Raw genomic sequence first — 19,342 nt, 5'->3', positions numbered from 1 at the left:
GAAGCAAGGAAAAAAATCTAGTAAGGTTAGACTTTGTGCCAACCTTTGCATCTTAAGCAAGAATATTATAATGAATTATCATCCCTTTCCTAAAATCTATTTTTTTCAATCAACAATTTACAATCGCTGTACCATCAAATAGCACTTACACTGAAATTGTAGGGACTAAACAATTTTGTAATTTCTTATAGTGCTTACAAGTATCTCACACTGCAGTTTGACCTTGCTTCTGAGGCACGTGTTTTCCAAAAGTTATTGGACAATCTACTTTAAATATGTCCATTTTGGTCGATCTGACATCTATATGTTTGCAGAATGTATAGAGGAACATAATCAAATTGTTAAAAAATATTTTCACAATATTTTCACGAGCATTTATGACTGTGAGGCACAGAAGATGCAAATTTGGGACATAAGAATTGGAGTACTTGGGATGCACAATCTTTTCAACAGGTATTAAACCACAGTTGTGTTTCATTAAAGACATCAGATACTCAGCTCTACCTAAAGAGAGAGATGCACTTTGTTCATTTTAAGGTTTAGCAGAGCATTGTGCTTGTTTTATACAATGGTACGCCCAAGTAGTAGAAACTTTGAGGGCTCTGCTTAAAAAGGGGGCCAAGTTTATATGTTTGACCGTGTTGGATGAGGCTTTTACTAAAGTCAAACAATTTATTGCAGAAGCTCCAGCCTTCTGTGTCTTTAAAACAGGGAGCAAATACTTGATCACTGTTGATGCAAGTTTAAAAGTTCTAGGAACTGCTCCCAGTCAATAGGTCTCAGGTAAAGAACTAGCAGTAGTTGTTTGCTTCCAGAGCATTAATCCCTTGGCTGCTAAGCCTTTTTCCACTAGAATGCTCACACTTAGGCACCCATAACTTTTTTCCACATGAGGTATCCAAGCCAAATTTGCATCCTTTTCTACCAGCATCCTGTGGATTCTAACAGTACCCAGGGATGGTAGATTACCCTGGAGGAGACTAAGAAAATAGAAAAAATATAAAACTTTTGAGTTTTGTGGGAAAAATAGGAAAAAAGTGCCTTGCAAAAAAGTGTCTGTTTTTTTCTTCTAAAAAGGGCATCAACAAAAGGTTTGCTGAGCTAAAGCCAACATTTACCTGACTTTTAGGAACAAACAGAGCTGAATAAAAAAATTCAACTGCCTCATTTACAAGTTTTTAGTGCAGGGCAGTGCCGCAAGGAGTCTTGCTGTGTTGCCCTGTGTTAAAAGAAAAGGGGAGGAATGTGCTGTATCTATAAGATACAGCACATTCCTGTCATTTCCCCCTGCACTGGTATACCATTGACTGCCATGCACCAATGCAGGCACACTTGCACCTTTGTACAAGGGCAGCAGTGTGGTAGGAATGATTAGTTTAAGTACTTACTACCTCTTAGAATTATTAACATATGTGTTTCTCTGCTATGTGGTACGAACACACAGTATTCCATGTGTGTTTATCTCATTTTTCTGTTAGAGTGGATCAAGATTTATGTATTTAAGGCCGCTTTCCAGTCAAATGCATATTCAGTATGTACAATAAGAGAGGTTGCCCTCCAGACGAGGAGCTGGCTGGCCTTTGATTCTTTCATCCACCCCACACTGGAGGTAATGTGTCTCCAGGTGAGTTTTTGCACAAAATTGGGACATACTTTTACTGGTTTAGTTTTCATAGCGTCATAGAGTTTTTCTTTTTTCTAAGTTTGCTCAGTTTTCCCATTATTTACCTTGTCCTGATGAAGACCTGTGCCCAAAGGACCTAACTGGCCTGCTGTCTCCATTTTTCACGGCTAAAACTTAGACAATTCCCTGCTTCTATAGCCTGGATTGGGTATATTATCCACAGGAGGCCAAGACTGACTAAAGAAACTACCTCTTGAAAATGGAACAAAATTGAAATATTTGATTGGATATACAGACAGGCTCTATTTTAAAGAAAAATAGACTCTGATGTGGTTTTTAATTTTCTCCTTTTTTCTTCAATCCCTACATGTGCACCTCTTCTGAGCACTTTGTTGTATTCAATGGAGCAACTATTTATATATATATGAAAATAATGTCTACATATTATTGATTTCCAATACAATTTGTATGTTTCACATCCAGTTTGCTTTTCTTTGTGTGAGGTGTTTTTGTGTTTACTTCACCATTTTGAGAAATGATATTTATATATCTTTGGTGGACTATTAAATGGATGGCTGATGGTATCATACTGAATATAGAGGAGAAGGCATGAACGAAACCAGAACCAACAGCCTTAAAAAAGTTTGTGATTCCAGTAGTATCATTGTGTGTAACAAAACACAATATGGACACATTACATTTTTCCACTGAAAGGGGACCCTTTTTTGCAACATGACTAGCTGTGGATTTTGGGCCTTAGCTCAGCCGGCACCAGCGTAAGCCTAGCAAACCTTCACATTTTTACATTTTTGAAACCTATACACCTAGAGAAATCCAGGGGTGGGTGACTTGCATGAATTTCATCAGGTTTTCTTACCCAGAATCCTTTGAAAACCTAATACTTTAAGTGAAAAACACATGTTCCTCATATTTCTGTGATGGAAAGTTCTCAAAACGTTGCATGGAAAGTTGCATGGGGGAAATTTATGCTAAATGTCAAGTGCAAGAAGAGGGAGGCACATAGGACTCACACAATCCATGTCAAAGCGGTTCAGAGAGACACAATGCACATTAAGCAAGTTGCACCATGCCAACGTAAGCTACACATGTACCTACGTCTTAGTAGTGCCATACACCATGACACATACACAAACGGGACATACTTAGCACACCCTGCCTACATACCTACATGTACAAATGCACCACCTGGGCTGGATGGCATGTATAAATAATGTGCCACTGGTTGTGACATCACAATATCCCTTGCATTTAGTCACATCAAAACCACTAACATGACCAAGACCTCAGAGACCAGGTAGTCAGTCAAAACCATTCCTGGGGTTATCTCCTAGTAGCCCGAATATGACAATGAGCCTCAAATATCAAGCCAGTGATGTGACTTGTTAACTGCCACAACACAGACTGGTTTTACACCATCTCATTGCAGAGGATGATGGCTCGTCTGCAGATCTGCCTGTCCTCGAGTACCTTCATGACCTGGATGACCATCTGGCAACTATCAGCCAAGAGACCCTCCAAGAAGTCCTTGGAAACCTCCACACACCACATCCAGTCACAAGGCAGAGTATTGATGTAGCAGACATCCCACAGGCCCCACTTAGCACCCCATTAGTATGACCTGCCTGCACCTACACAGCAGAGGACTCCGAGGACCTAGGCACCAGCTTTGAGAGGGCAGTGGTAGGAGTCAAGAGAGAGCTGGCCAAGGAGGTGTGGGTGGGGATGCAAACTATGGCAGCCATCCTTGAGCGTCTGAGGGACATGGCTGCTGGCATGAGGGAGAGGCCACAACAACTGCCCTCCCAAACTAACATCAGCGTGCTTGAGGCCAAAATGGACTCCATGCACCGGGAATGGTCTCTTGCAGCTATACTTAAAAATCAGCAGCTCCTCATAGCTGCAGTGATGCCATACGTAGTGCCACAGATGGAAGATGCCGGGAATTGGGAGTCCACATCTCCAACCACTGAAGTGCGTGTGGACCCCTCTACCTCTCCACTAACAATATCAAGGGTAGGGGAGGCAACACACACATAGGAGGATAAGGATGTGGAACAGATCATCTTCACTCGTAGGAGTTCCCGGTAACACCAGCCCATGCCACATGGGCAGTGTCTTCATTTGTCCTGTGCTTTACATCATGCGAGTGTTAGCACTGTTGCAGATATGCACTCTTCTGCAACACACTGTTGACCTTTCTGCTATGGACTGCAATTGTCTCTAACTCCTCAATTGGCAATTTATGTTCTGCTGCACTGAAAGACACTTTACCCAAACATGTCCCATGACATGTCCCTCAACCCTGGACTTGTGTTGTGTCACAATTGGATGGATTCTGTCTGTACCATGTGTTTTGTAGTGCACTTTTTTGTATCAGTATGCTATCAGTAGAGGGGACATGACACATCCTCACAACACAATGGGGTCAGATGTGGTGGCAACATGGTAGCACTACAGAGCCTGGACATCCGATCCCTTTTGACATGTGTGATTGCAAATGATGTGTGACACTTGGGGCCTTTGAAATTGGTGAGTGAGAATGCACAGCATGTCTCCAAAATTGGCTGTACTGTCCTGCAACATTTTGTGTATGCAAGAATGCCCCATCTATGACATGTTACTTGGCAACCCTTTGTCGTCCCCTGCGCCAGTTTCTCATGTGCAGCCATGCACCAACACTACCTACCTTGCACCAGGGTACTTGGCTAGCTGCCATGTGGAGGTGGATGTGTCTGTGCAGGACAATACACCGCCCTGCCAATATGCTTTTTTAATGGCCAATTTGCTCTCTCTGTGTGTGTAGCAGTATGCCACATGCATTGGTGCCACAATCATCTGAGTTCATAGCACAGTGTACTTCCTTTTTGCAACCTGCATCCTCTACCCTTGGGGTGTTTGTTGTTGGCACTTCCTCAGGTGTTAGGTGACAGCTACATGTGAGTCAGCATCATCATGCTATGTATCTTGTGGTGACAGACCTTGAGGGAGAAACTTTGCACCCCCCTTCCACACTACATACAGCATGGGAGGATGGCCAATTTACAATGTGGCTTCAAGTCATTATGAAATGTTCATCTTCCAAGTGGTACATACAGTGCATGCCTAGACAATGGAACCATGGGCTGTTACATAGGTCCCTTGGTGTTCCTGAGTGGCAGATAATGTTTGTGGCAGCCATGAGGTGTCCAAGGGTATGTATCCCGTTGTCACAGGATGTTCAACATAACTACCAGTGTCTCTCTTATATTCCAATACATTATTGTGCATTTATACTGTCGACACATGCACAGTGCAGGCTATGGGATGGAACTCAGCTACTTAGCAAATGTGTCCCGTAGCATAGTGCATGTGAGGTCAGTGATGTCCTGTTTTCTCCTACTGGGTCCCACTGTGATATCCATGATCTGCACTGTCTGAAAATGACTCTGCCCCCTGTTAGGCCATTTATTGTATCTGGTACAGACATGATGGTGTTGTGAGGCAGTGAGTGTTGCATGTTAGGTTGCACTACAGTAGGTGTGGTACCACTTCTTACATATCTGGCACATGGTATGTGATGGGCATTGATCTTGTACTCCTATGTGTGTGAGCCAATGCGTCAGGCAGATGTCTCTGCACACTACAGGTAAGTTAGGTATGTGCTGATAAGATGCAGTTGATATAGGTGCAAGTTGTGTGGTGTTTGATATTTGTTCTGGAAGTGATTTGCATGGCGTGACTTGAGGCATCTGTGCCTATTTGGAAGTTACATGACATGTGGATGGTGTCTACCATTGACATGTCTGTGCTATTCTTTGTTTGGTGTAGTGTGTGTGATTTGTACGTTATAGGCAACCCCAGGGCACTTGTAGTGGTCTCTGTAGTTCTGCTGTTAGCAAAGGGTACATGTCTGCACCTGTCATTCCCGTGGTGTGGCTGTCAAGTTGTGGGTGTGTTACGTACATGTGTGTGTATGTATTGGTGTTGTGCACTGATTGTGCTGTACTGCAGCATGGTGCATATGTGTTATCACTTGCACATGTGTGTTACCCTGGCCATATGTTACTGTAGTGATGTATGTCTTGTGTGTCTGACAGGATTGTTGTGTTGTGTGTATATTGCTAGATTTGTTGACTTACCAACAAGTAGGCCATTTCCAAATTGTCCATCCTGGAATTGTTAATTGATCCTGCTGTGCCAGAATATGTAGGAATTATGGACAGTCCCAGGATACTTGGCCAAAATGTTAATGAGTAGTCCCCGGTGATCCGCTATGCCCTGCACATTAATAGAATACGTGTGCTTGTGATTCTGGTATAAGTGCTCTGTTGATGCAGGTGGTACGAGCCGGACATGGGTGCAGTCAATTGCACCAAGCACATGCAGAAAGCCATGGATTTGATAGAACCCTTGTTGTTCTCACTACCAGGAACTTCCCTAAAAACTCACTAAATGGAGTATTTCCTGGGTGGTCATAGACCTGCAGAGCAGATTCCAAGGACATAGGCAGACAAGCAACAAAGAAGACCCAAAGCTTGAGAACTGAAGTCCTGCTGCACCAAGAAAAAGGTTCCAAATCCTGCCCGCTGCACCCAGGACTCGACAACCGTCGCTGAGGGGTTGCTCGGACATCAGATGGACTCTACAAACCCCCAAAGGGCCTCCACACTTCTGAAATTCACTGAAGATCTCCCTCCTTTCAGAGTGAAGGCATCCCTTTTCTGCAACAAAGACTAAAAGGCCAGTGAAATCCAGTTGACTGACCGGCTGCTGATCAAGAAACCCGACACCATAGGTGGACCAAATTTTACCCAACAGTCTGCGAGGACAAAACCTTCAAGTGTTCTACGTTTGGTGGCACTGCACCCTCCAGTATCTGACCTGTGCAATAGTCCCAGATATTGGTCTCCTAGCGTCAGACACCCAGAAGGACACTTCACCCCAAAATGAAAAATTACCAGGAGGAAGCCCCAGTAGAGAGACTTTAGAAATCACCAGGACCTCCCATCAGAGTGCCCCTGCTGACCTGCAAGCGACCCTCAAAGTGAACTATCTACTGCTTCCAAGGGCACCTTTTCGCACAGCTCTTGGCTCCCCAATTTGCTTTGCACCCGGCCGTCCTGCACCAAAGATCCAGCTGTGTTCTAAGGGTCCCCCACCCCATGTGACCTCGACAGTCCAAGGAGACCCATCGGACTCACGTTGAAGTCCACCTCTGCAGTGCTTTTCCAAGTGGTCCCTCGCAGTGACCTTGCACCAGCTCCAAAGACTTTTCAACAGCTGCTCCCGCCAAAACTAGGAGCTGCCTAAACTTCTTGGGCTGGTTCACAGGGCCCATCAACAACCCCGACCTACACCCAATAGGCGACATTGGTAAATGCATTGCCTGATTAAATATGCATTTTAAAAGTATTTCTCTAATGATTCCTATGGTGCATAATTACGCACAGAACTGAGACATTTTCCAAACTTTGAACATTCATAACTTAAAAAGTACCGGTACTCGCCCGATTTTGATGATCTTGGTCTTAAAAATGTTATAAAAATCTGAAGTATTTCTGTAAATTGGTCTCCAGTAATTTTTCAGTGTGTGCTTTGCTTTATTGATACTGGGGGTAGAATAAATGCTTTGCACTGCTCCAAGATTAGCCTGACTGCTTGACCAAGCTACCTTAAATATTAGAGTATTAGGTGGTCTAGTTTTTACTTCTGTAAACCAACCTGCGGCTGTTTGAACCCTCTGCACAGTGTGCCTGGTTTGGCATACTATATAGAGGGGCAGGCACCAACAATACTCTTCCCGTCACTAAAAAAAATCAGAGAATTACACTGGTCAGGGAACAGCGTCATCTTTTGCTAAGATGTCTCTAGTGCTAGAACTCCTAATAGGAAATAACTCCTTGCATTTTGAATGCTGGATATAGTTTAGAATATCCCTGCTTTTTCAACGTCACGTACAAAGATACGATTTTTATATTTGATGACTCTGGCAAGGTTAGAGATTTTGATCAGAAAACATACATCTGAAAATACGGAACTGCGTTCTTCTGCTACTTCATGATTTTGCTGTTCCTTTATCTGCATAAGTAATGTTTAAATGCATTTAACTTGTTGATTCTTTCTTGGTTTTAGGTGGTTGCAAGACTATTCTTAATCCTAGTCTAATTTTATATATATATATATATATATATATATATATATATATATATATATATTTTGGACTAGATTGTTGTAAATTCCCTTGTTGTGATTCCGCCACATAAAACTCCTCTTGTTGTTTGTCTTCTTTTCCTTTTTGACCAACCTTCGTGTCATAGTTGGTAAGTTTAGAGATTTTCATAAAATTGTTTCTCTCTTTCATTATTGAGCTGTGTCCCCTATTTTCCTTGCACTTTCTCATATTTTTTATTTTCTACCTGTCATTCTGCTGTATATGTTTTTCCTTTCCTTTTCCCTCTATTGAAGTCACAATCTGCACGTTTACATTTAGGTGATCAATCACCCTCACATCCTTTGGGGTATTTCAATTCATATTCATATTGTTTCAACTGTGAATATGGAATTGTGTTGGGGATTGTTCTCCACTTCTTGATTTATTTATTTCCTGGTACTCATTCCTGTGTTCTTTCTTATTTCTTTTCTCTCTAGGAGTGTTATATAATATGAGTTTCTTAAGTCAAATGTTTTTAATCACAATATTCATAATGAGCCTTAGAACTGATAGGTGGAATGTAAAGTGTGTAAAAACTCCTACTAGGAGTCACATTTGGCTAGACTCAATGGTCAGAAGGGTTTATTCCAATAATACATCTTTCTGATAATTAAATTGTTAAACTTAAGAAGCAACGTGTTCAAGAAATATTTTTCTCCTCCTCTATCTTTAATAAAAATTATGCTACTACACTTTGTCACTAGAATTGGTCTAGTTCTCTTATTGCGCAAGGAAAATATTTTGAGGGATGATAGATTCTAGTTAATCTCAAAATAGAGGACATCATAATTTCAGTAATTAATGTATATGGTCCTACTCATCTAGATCACGTTTGGAACCTCATGTTTGGAACCTGGTGAAAATGTACTACTTGGTGGGATCTATTATCAATTAATGGATCCCTTTCTTGATGGTGTTCCTCAGCTACATTTGTTCATATCATTACTCATAAGGCATTTAAAAATAACATTTCATGAAGCTCCCTTTTTGACTGCTGGACATTTGTTTAACCCAGATCTTGTCTTTTTACTCGACCACTCTTAACTCTCAAACTGGAATTGGTCATTTAGTTTTAAGTAAAAGTGTGATTCAACATTTGGTTAATTCATAAATTGGCTCAATTCCGATTTCCTACCATTCCAAGATTTGGACAGAGTTAGAAATTTTGTGGAACAATAAAAGTAAATCTCAATGGTGATTTAATAATTCCCTGTTTTCAGAGAAGACTTTCATTGCTATCTAAGAAAAGTTTGTCAAAGAATATTTTCTGATAACAGTAATACAGGAAACACTCCTTCCCAGTTTGCTTGGGATGCATCTAAAGTAGCCTCTAGAAGTTTTATAATTAGTTATGTTTCTTTCTAAAAGAAAAATGCAGAAAAACAATCTGCATCTATTCATGATAACATTATGAGGTTAGAATATAGATACCATACTTCAAAAAATAGTAAAGCTGATCTGGATCTACTGATGGTGGCTCAAATACAGTTTAACAAATACATTAAGAAAAATCTTGAAATGAAATGAAACAAATGCTAGGGATTATGGTGGGAGAAGTAAGGTTTTTTTTTTGGCTAATTATCTGAAATGCAAAACGGAGAAGTTGTCTGTGAAATCAATTGTTAATGACTTGAACAAGAACATTTTCAGGGATTCTGATATTGCCGCTTAATTTGTATACTGCTACTAAAATGTACACTCTCCTGAGACTAGTTGTTAGGAATGGGGTCTCTAGTTGGCAGAGGTATGCAACCTGTTCAAGGAGGGCCACAATCCTAGGCAGAGTAAGTCAGTTATACTTCCTAAATTAACCTGTGCTCACTCTCTGGTAGCTTGGCACAGAGCAATCAGGTTTAACTTAAGAGGCAATATTTAAAGTATATGTGCAACACAGTAATAAAAGTAACTCAGTGAAAACACCACAAAAGGACTCCACACCCATTTAGAAAAATGTAGTGTGACCAAAATGACAAAAAATAAATCAGTACTGTTTAAGTTATAGGTGTTTCAATTATACAGATCAGTGCAACATGGGAAACAACTGTGCGCTTCTCCTCAGGAATGTACGGTCCCATCTAGAGACTAGGCAAGTTCAAAGCAGTCAGGGAAGCAGTGTGGGAGTATAGCGCCCAATGTTAAGAGTGCTTCAAAGTGGTTCCCATGTGCATAACTGACAATCCCTCCAGTGACCAGCGCACCGGGACTGCGCAGGCCCTCACATTAAGGTATCTTCTTGTCAATGAGGAAAAACACAAGCGACCACTGGCAAGGCTCTCTGGTGGGTACTACAGAGTGGTGCCGCCTCACAGACAGATGCTGGTTTCAGGCTGGATTGCACTTGGGCCGCGCTGCGGTGACCTCCCGTCAGGAAGGGGGACAGGTCACACGTTGCTGTGCCAGTGTCTCCATGCCAGCAGGGGAGGAAGGCTAAAGTCATTTCGCTCCTGTCACTCTGGACCCCACCATGTGTTTCAGCCAGAGAGCCGGAAGATCCAAGGCATTGCTCTGCCGTCATTCAGGACTCTGTGGTGTTTTTCTTCTTTTCCAATCAGAGTGGGATCTCGGAATAGAGAGAGTACAGCTTGCTGTAAAATGATGCTGCAGGTGAACATCAGCAGACGCTGGACTGTGGAGAGTGTTGCTTGTGGCACAGTAAAACTGGGGTAAAACAACAGCAAATGCCGGGTTGCAGAGATTGCTTCATCTCAGCACAACAAAGTCTTATCTGGCCCTGAGATGTCTACAACAGGAGGCAAGCCAACAAGCTGTTTGAGTTTCTTGGGTAAAAAAGTAGGGTAGGTTTGAATTTCCCTCACTGCAGAGGCAGCAGGCAGAAGGCCAACAAAGCAGAGCAAGTTGCAAAGTGATAGTCCCTCCTGGCAGCACAGCAATCAGCAGTCAGTAGGCCAACACAACAAAGCAATTGGAAAAGTGTCAGTCCATCCTAGCAGCACAGTTCCCTTTATTTGCACAGTTTCCTCAGGACCCCAAGTTAAACTGAATTGGGGGCCTCGGGGGTCCGGTACTAATACGAAAATGACTCTTTAAAGTGGGTAAAACATCAAAGAGGCCTCTGCACGTCACAACATCCCTGCCCTTTCTTCCCTGGCTCCAGACACACTACAGGGGAATATGTAATTTTTTGTATGGGGACAGGCACAGCTGTATTCAGGTACAAATATCAGCCCTCCCTACTAAGCTACCTCAGGAAGGCCCAACAGCCTGGTGATGGGCCATCAGGAAGCAAATGTCACACCAAAGATTACTTTGTGTTGGACTGTCTATAGGGAATGCACAAACCCCAGCTGTCACCCATCCTAGACATGTATTCTGAGACAGGCAGAGGCACACAATGGTTAAAGTAAGAAAAGTCCAGAGACACTAAACTCTACATGTCTAAGTTATACCTAAAATATGTTTTAGGTTATCCCAATGTTATCCTTTGGGAGAAATTGGCCTTGTCATAGTGAGAAATGAATTCAAGAGTTTTTCATTACCTGGTTATGCTAAACTTAAAAGTACATGTCCAACTTTTTAAATACACTGCACCCTGCCCATGGGGCTAACTAGGGCTGACCTTGGAGGTGACATACATGCAATAAAAAGGAAGGTTTGATTCTGGGAAGTGGGTACATTTGCCAAGTCGAAATGGCAGTTTAAAACTGCACACACAGGCCTGAGACATGTTTGTAAGGCTACTGCAGTGGTGGCACAATCAGTGCTGCAGGCCCACTAGTAGCTGTTGATTTACATGCGCTGGGCACATATAGTGCACTTTACTAGGGACTTTTAGCGTAAAGTAAATATGCCAAGTTTGGGTAAGCCAATGATATTATATTTTAGAGTACAGAGCGCCTGGACTGGTCAGCAGTGGTAAAGTGACAAAAATCTTAAAACCAACAAAATCAAGGTGAGGAAATGAGGAGGAGAAAGGTAAATACCCGGGGGATGACCCTGCAGTAACAGTAATGCAAGTCCTTCTGAGGTATTCATTAATACCATCTTCTCTAGACTCAAGAAAAGGAATAGCAAAAGTATAGATTTGTCTCCTCTAGAAAACTCATTAAAAATTGAAGAGTTATACTCTGCTGTTAAAGTTCTCCCAACAGGGAAAGCACCAGCTCCGGATGGATTCACAGTAGCATTCTATTTGCAATTTAAAAATTATTTTACTTGTGCTTTTTCAGCTGCTTAATCACTTTTCTTCTTTGAATGGCTCTGTGGGCTCTTTTACAGAGACTATGATGTATATTATACCTAGAAAAGATTGGGATCTCTCAAGATGCTGCCCCTTGGACTAGTTGCCTTCATAACAGACTTAATTGGCTTAAAACAGTCTTGTTGTGTTAAAAATACAAACATAGCATATAATACTTGTAGTTTTAAAAATATTACTAACAAAGCTTCTAAAATGGCAATCCCTATCTCTGCACTTATTCTCGAAGCAGGAAACTTTCGACAGAGTTCACTGGCAGTTTCTTTTGGAAGCAATGAAACTGAATGGTTTCGGTCATAATTATTTTGAAATTATTTCACTAATATATTCTTCTCACAAATCATCAGTAATAGTAAATAGTGTCCAGTCCATTTATTTTCCACTTAATAGGGGTACTATACAGGGATTTTCTCTGTCTCTTTTTCTCATTATTCTGGCATTAGAACCATTTCTCTTTCAAATGAAATAGTCTGAGAGTTTTTCTGGCTTTAAAGTTAGAGATCAATGCATTAAATTTACTACTCAGGCACATGATATTGTTTTGTTTGTGTCAAATCCAGAATTGTCTATTACAAAGTTCTTCGCAGAACTAAAACTCTTTTTCAAGGTTTCAGGTTATACATTTAATGTAGATAAATCTTTGGTTAAGTCTCCTAATAAACATTGCGTGAAAGAGCAATTTGTAGGAACAAGTTTATCCTGGAATATGACTCAGATCAAATGCTTGAGGGTCTGATATTGGAATTCTATCAGGGATACTCTTAAGATCAGTACAGATGAAATAGTTAGCCGGGGCCATCACCTTACACAAAAATGGCCTACTTTATTTTTATCTTGTCGGATTTGCAAGATGATGATTCTACCAATTATAAAGTTTTTTCTTATGATGATGCAAGTTAAAATTGTTAGGTATTTTTGCTACCTTAGATAGAATATAATCTAAGTTTCCTTGGAATGGGAAGAAAGCTAGAGTTTCTCTAGATAGGTTGAAAAATACAAAGGTGTCTGGAGATGGTACATATATGGAGCTCTCCACTTATCACATGGGATTTGGAATTTAAAAAATGCAGGTTCTTTTAGTGGATCCTGTCTCCATAATTGGCAAGCTATGGCTGTATCCAGAGAAGGCTTTGGTTTACCCTTTTCCTCAGAAAAAAACATATTTTTATGTCTAATCCAACTATGTTTTGGTTTCTGTCTACTTTATGACACTTGCGTTCCTTATTGAAACCATTTATGGTTTCAACTTTTGATCAGTTGTTTAGCAACCTCACCTGGTATAATAAATGAAGAAAAATTGTCAAATCGTAATGGGCAAAAAGTAAAAAAGATAAGGGCCTTTTCTCCATTTCACAATTATTAAAGGATAACACTATCGGGAACCGCCAGAAGACCGTACCGCGGTCAAAAGACCGCGGCGGTCATCCTGACTTTCCCGCTGGGCTGGCGGGCGACCGCCAAAAGGCCGCCCGCCCACCCAGCGGGAAAGCCCCAGCAACGAGGAAGCCGGCTCCGAATGGAGCCGGCGGAGTTGCTGGTGTGCGACGGGTGCAGTTGCACCCGTCGCGATTTTCAGTGTCTGCCAAGCAGACACTGAAAATCTTAATGGGGCCCTGTTAGGGGGCCCCTGCAGTGCCCATTCCAGTGGCATGGGCACTGCAGGGGCCCCCAGGGGCCCCATGACACCCGTTCCCGCCATCCTGTTTCTGGCAGTGAAAACCGCCAGAAACAGGATGGCGGGAAGGGGGTCGGAATCCCATGGCGGCGCTGCTTGCAGCGCCGCCGTGGAGGATTCCCTGGGGCAGCGGGAAACCGCCGGTTTCCCTTTTCTGACCGCGGCGGTCAGAATGGCCCCAGAAGCACCGCCAGCCTGTTGGCGGTGTTTCCGCGGTCGTTGGCCCTGGCGGTCCATGACCGCCAGGGTCAGAATGACCCCCATAATGTCTCAAATAATATGTTTACACAATGTAATTACATTAGAAAGTCTCCTCCACATTGCACTTGGGTCACTTACCTCCTCTAGACTTGTGGGTCTTCATGCGTGAAATTGTTCTAATTGTAAAAATGTGCTCTCAAAAGCTGCTGTCACATATAAGTTGCTTTGACGACCAAATATGGGCAGGCCTAAGTTTCCTGCTGAAACTTTGTGGGAATTGGAGATGCATTGCACTGGGCCAGTTTCCACCTGGGATACAATCTGGGCCAAAGTGCATCTTACATCTCCCTCTGCAACTTTAACACAAACTGTTTTTTTCATTGATTATTTTACAATCAAGATTTATTTAAAATCTAACTCATTCAACAAGACACATGCTGGCGTTATGATGCACATGTTGGTTCATGATTGCAAATGCTTTTTCTATGCCTTGTTGTTTCTGAATTTGGACTCGTTTGGCAAAAGGTTGAAGTTATTATCAATGTTTCACCACCTTTTTCATTGAATACATTGATTTTGGGATGGGTACACTTTGTTTGGTATTGTAGCATAGTATTAGGAAAGTTTGTAGACCTCTTAGTATCAATTGCTTTATAGGTCAATACTTCAGACTGGAAATCCAAAGGAAATATTTCTATTAGCCGTTGGTGTAGTTTAGCATGTCATTTTGGACAGATGTAATCTGAACTCTACAGTTAGCAGTTAAATGTGACAAACTGTGTTTATCAATTACCAAATAGTTACCTCAGAATGCTATTGTTAATGCTACTATGTCTTCCCAAGACTAACCACTTTTTCGATGAATTTCATCTAAGCTATGATATTATTCATATATATTAAGCTCAGATTTTAACATGATTTTTGTTATCATGTCTTACTATATTATCGTTTTCTCTACATGTACTTGACATCAGTCTTACTTTCTTCTTTACAGTCTCTTCTTTGTAATTCCTTTTTTTCTCCTTCAGGCTCTAGTTTTTCTTTTCTATTATAATGTCACTCAGCATATTGCCTTTTTGGTGACTTATTCATTTTGATTTTTGATTTCTTCTTATTTTGACATATGGTTCACATCCTACTTTATTGTTGACTATCTGAAATACTGGCTTATTTTATGATATACTGTTTTGATTCTTCAAGAAAAAAGGAACTGCAGAAAAACAGAGTTTGAAATGGAAAAAAATCTTAAACAAGCAACAATCTCTATTTCAGATACGTTAGGCTACACCGCCATTGAAAGGTACGGGGAGTTCTCTAATATCTTTATATAGAAAGTGAAGAAGATTGAACTCTCTCACAAAACCCTTAACACTGCAGGGTCAAAATGTTAGTATCATAAAAGGGAAAGTACTCTGGAACAACTTCAAAAACATGTTTCCTGTAGAATTGCTCTCAATAATCTCCAAAACCAAACACATCTCTCCCATTTCTCTGAACTCATTTCTATGACGTTCCTGAAAGAAATCAGGAACTATGTAATCACATTCTTAACATATCTGACCAACTCCTCCCTATCAGAATGAAAGGTCCCCGACTGCTGGAAGGTAGGTAAGGTTTTGCCCTTGATTGAAAAGCAAGGAGCGGATCTCGCTGATTTTAAGAATTACCAAATGATATCCAATTCCCCTTTCTCAACCAAAGTACTCAAGAGCTGCATTGAATTCCAACACAGAAGCTTCAATCCTGGCCACAATACAGAGACATCCATTCTAAAAATAGTAGCTGACACTCTCCGTATCCTAGACCAAAGCCAGTTATGAACTGTCAAGGGTCTTTAAAGAATGGACTGAAAGGAGCAGTCCTCAACTGTTTTTCTCATACTCGGAAAATCGAAGCCAATGCATACAAATATTTGACTTCATCTCTAGCCCTATGATTGTACCCTAAATTGCCTCCAATGCTATCTTCTTCTTCCAACATACTTTAACCTATACATGGAGCCTCTAGCTACCACTCTGATTAACTTCAAATTATTATTTCACTTATACATTGATGGCATCAAGTTGTACCGGAAAACTGCTTTCCCTAAAGGTTTGGAAATATGGTAAGTACACTTGAAACCATTCAAACATGAGTGTTTCACCAATATTTAAAACTGAAATTTAAGTAACTGAATTCCTCTAAATCTCACCACTAACTTGCAAAAACTCGATTTAGGCTTGACTGAAGTATATCTTGGTACTGAACTGTAAACCATCAATAATGGAATCCATAAAGTCACTGGAGTTCTATTTAGGTGAAAAGCTCCTCTGTAGTCCCAAATACTCTAGTACCATATCTGTGCAAAAGGCAATGGAGCACAACTCAAACTCATACTTATATTCCACTGGAATAAAACTGTTTATCCCTGACACAGATCTAAAACTAATAATAAAATAGCTTGTCTGCTAAAGGCTATAAAATGAGAGCTTTTTTTTGTAGCATTTCATAACCTACACCTGACCAGTCTCAAGGTTGTGTTCCATACAGCTCCAGTAAATGTGACTACATTTCACCATTCCTGGTCACTTTTAAATGGCTAAGAATAGAAGTGAAAAGTATTTTCAAATTTACCTCCATTAGGCACAAAGTTTTATTCAGAGGAACTCCAAACTAACTTGCTCAGAAACTTACCATCTCAGGAGGACATTTTTTTACTTAGCAGTTGCAACAACTTACTTCTTGAAATTCTTTACTTCAAGAAAACAAAAACTCTGAAACAATCGTTGTCTGGAAGCACCCACAGAGTTTACAACCTTATTCCATCAACCATTAGGACAACCTCAATTTGATTCTTTCAGTAGGAAACTAAAAACTGTAATGTTTCAACATCTTTTCCAGGTCTGAATGAGCACTCCAAACATTGCAAAAATTATGTAAAGATGTCACTTACTCTCCTTTGGCTATGCTTTGTTCAGAACCATCACCTATGTTTGCTGTATAATTTGTGTTAACCTATTTTATCACACTTGTTGATAACTAAGTGCTGCTTATTTGTAAAACACTCTGTAATCCTTTGGGTTTTGTGCACATATATTTAAAGCCAACAAATAAAAATAGCACTTTGTATATTTTTAAGCAATAAAAACTAAATACATAGTCTAAATTTCTTTTTAACTTCAAACACAAATTATGTAGGCGCCTTAATTCTGAAATAATGCCGTACTCAAATCATTAGCATGGAGCATAATCTGATAATCAATTATGATTTACTGGAGTGAATTACTTCTGGCAGTTGACAGGACTGAGGGATGATATCTCATGGGGTGAGGTGACCACCATTTGGATTGGCATGATGAACAGTTGGAGAAGTGGAGGGCTAACATAGTAGGCAGCTGAATCAATAAGTTTGTCAAGCATGTCTTTTCTTTATAGGGTTGAGGAAGAGGGATAATAAACAAACATGCACTTTTATATAACTTGTGGCTGTTTGCTTTTGTCTGTGTTTACTTACTTTTCCTCAGCTGTGTAATGGAAGTACATCTGGTCATGTCTCACAACTCCCTTTGGGGAGTCAAATGTAGAATGTACCAAAGATGCTGGAGCCCCTTACTCATGAATAGATTACTTTTTCTCTATCGCAGGTCTCTGCTCTTGAGTCAATGCCTTTACTGCGTGTACCTCTCTTTGTGCTACCAATAAGCAGTTTGGTGTCAGAGGGGCATATTTAAAAGCTCCTAGCGCCACCGGAGCCTCATTGTTTCTGAGGTTTCAGTGGCACTGTGCACAACGCTGTATTTACAAGGGGGTGTTAAGCCACTTTTTTTTGGCTTAATGCCACCTTGTAAATACAGTCCCTTCACAAGCAATACTTTGCATGGAAGGGGCGAGCAATGTGTGTTTTGCTTTGGGCGTTCCACAGCAACAACCATTGCATACTGACACTGCCCCTAATTTTGTAGATTTTGTAAATCTGAGGCAGCACCAACATTTAATGCCACCAAAAGGTGGTGCAACGAGAACAAATGCTTTCATTTCTGCTCTTTTTTTGCTCTTTCTATGTATGCTGCTTCCTGCAGCACACATAGAAAGAACACATTGCAATTGAAGATTGTTTTTGTGCATGAAAGTGTCCCTTCCTGCACAAAAACAATCTCCACTGCAATGCAGTTATCCTTGCACCATGGTGCAAGGGAGGCTGTGTTGACGCTCAGCAGGTAATTTAGCGCTGGCGCCGGGGGAAACAAAGGAATGCATCGTATTCTTTTAAAGATGGCTCATCCCTGTATTTTAGAAGTGGTGTGGCACTGCCAATTGTGGCGCAGCAGCTGCGCTGCACTAATTTTAGTAAATAAGCCCCATAGTGTTCTGATCAGATGAGTTGCATCTTTTCATTGCTGATGTTAAAACACTAATTGCTTTCACTTCCTCTCATTTTCTAATTTCCCTCTATTACCATCTAATTCTCTTTTCATCTCTCTGCTTTCCCCTCCTGCTCTCTGGCTTTTTAATGCTTCTTCTCTTTCTTCTCACCCTACCTTCCTACCTACCTTGCTTCTATCATTTCTGGCCAGTTGTTCTTCCTGCTTTCTTCTCCCTCCACCGCTGCTGCTTATCCATTGTGTTTTTTCATCTGCCGCCAAGCTCTACATTTTGTATTTCGCCTCCCATTTGACCCTGAGTGCCTTGTTATGCTGTCTGTTTTGTATTCTCCGCCACTCTTCTTTTCATCCCTTTCCCCACTTGCAAAGCGAAAAGCTCTGACTTAGTAACTTTACTAATGCTTGTTTAAAGTTGACATTCCAGCTCAAAGGATAATCTCAAAATTATGGTCAAGCCCTGAAGCATGGAGTTGCAAGTACAAAACAGAAAATAAATTGGTGAAGACACTATGCTAGGTGTTCTGTAAATAACATTGGGCTGTCCAAGGCCTTGGCATTTTTTTTTCTCTTCAGAGTACTTTGATATAAATTATCTGATATTCCTGCAAAGGGTGACATGGAGATCAGGAAATTGCCAGAACGCCCAACGCACAAACTCAACAATATTTAGTGCTGTTCATTATTGTTCTGGATCAAGGTATTCATTAATTCTTTAGTTTTTGTGGAATCTGGAGTAGTGCTCATGTGTTTTATCTTCTTCACATTCTGGGCACAGACCCTCAGCATTTTCTCAAAGCTGCCAAAGGAACTGATTTAGTTTAACGAGAACAACATTCTGTCTCATAAGTCAGATATCTGAAACATGAAACTTTATAAATGGTTCCTAGTTAAGGCAGAAAGTGTGTGGGGGGGCGCAAAGCCACATGCAAAAAACAGTCCCTCCTTTGGAATGTGCAGTATGTCACATTCATTAGTCACACCCCATCTGAGAACACCTGCAACCGAGGTGTGCAGCAAACATTCACACCCAAAGTTGGAAAAAATTAATTTTCAT

The sequence above is a fragment of the Pleurodeles waltl genome, chromosome 5 (assembly GCF_031143425.1).
Source record: "Pleurodeles waltl isolate 20211129_DDA chromosome 5, aPleWal1.hap1.20221129, whole genome shotgun sequence".
Classification (NCBI taxonomy): domain Eukaryota; kingdom Metazoa; phylum Chordata; class Amphibia; order Caudata; family Salamandridae; genus Pleurodeles; species Pleurodeles waltl.
Note: the sequence above shows the minus strand (reverse complement) of the source record.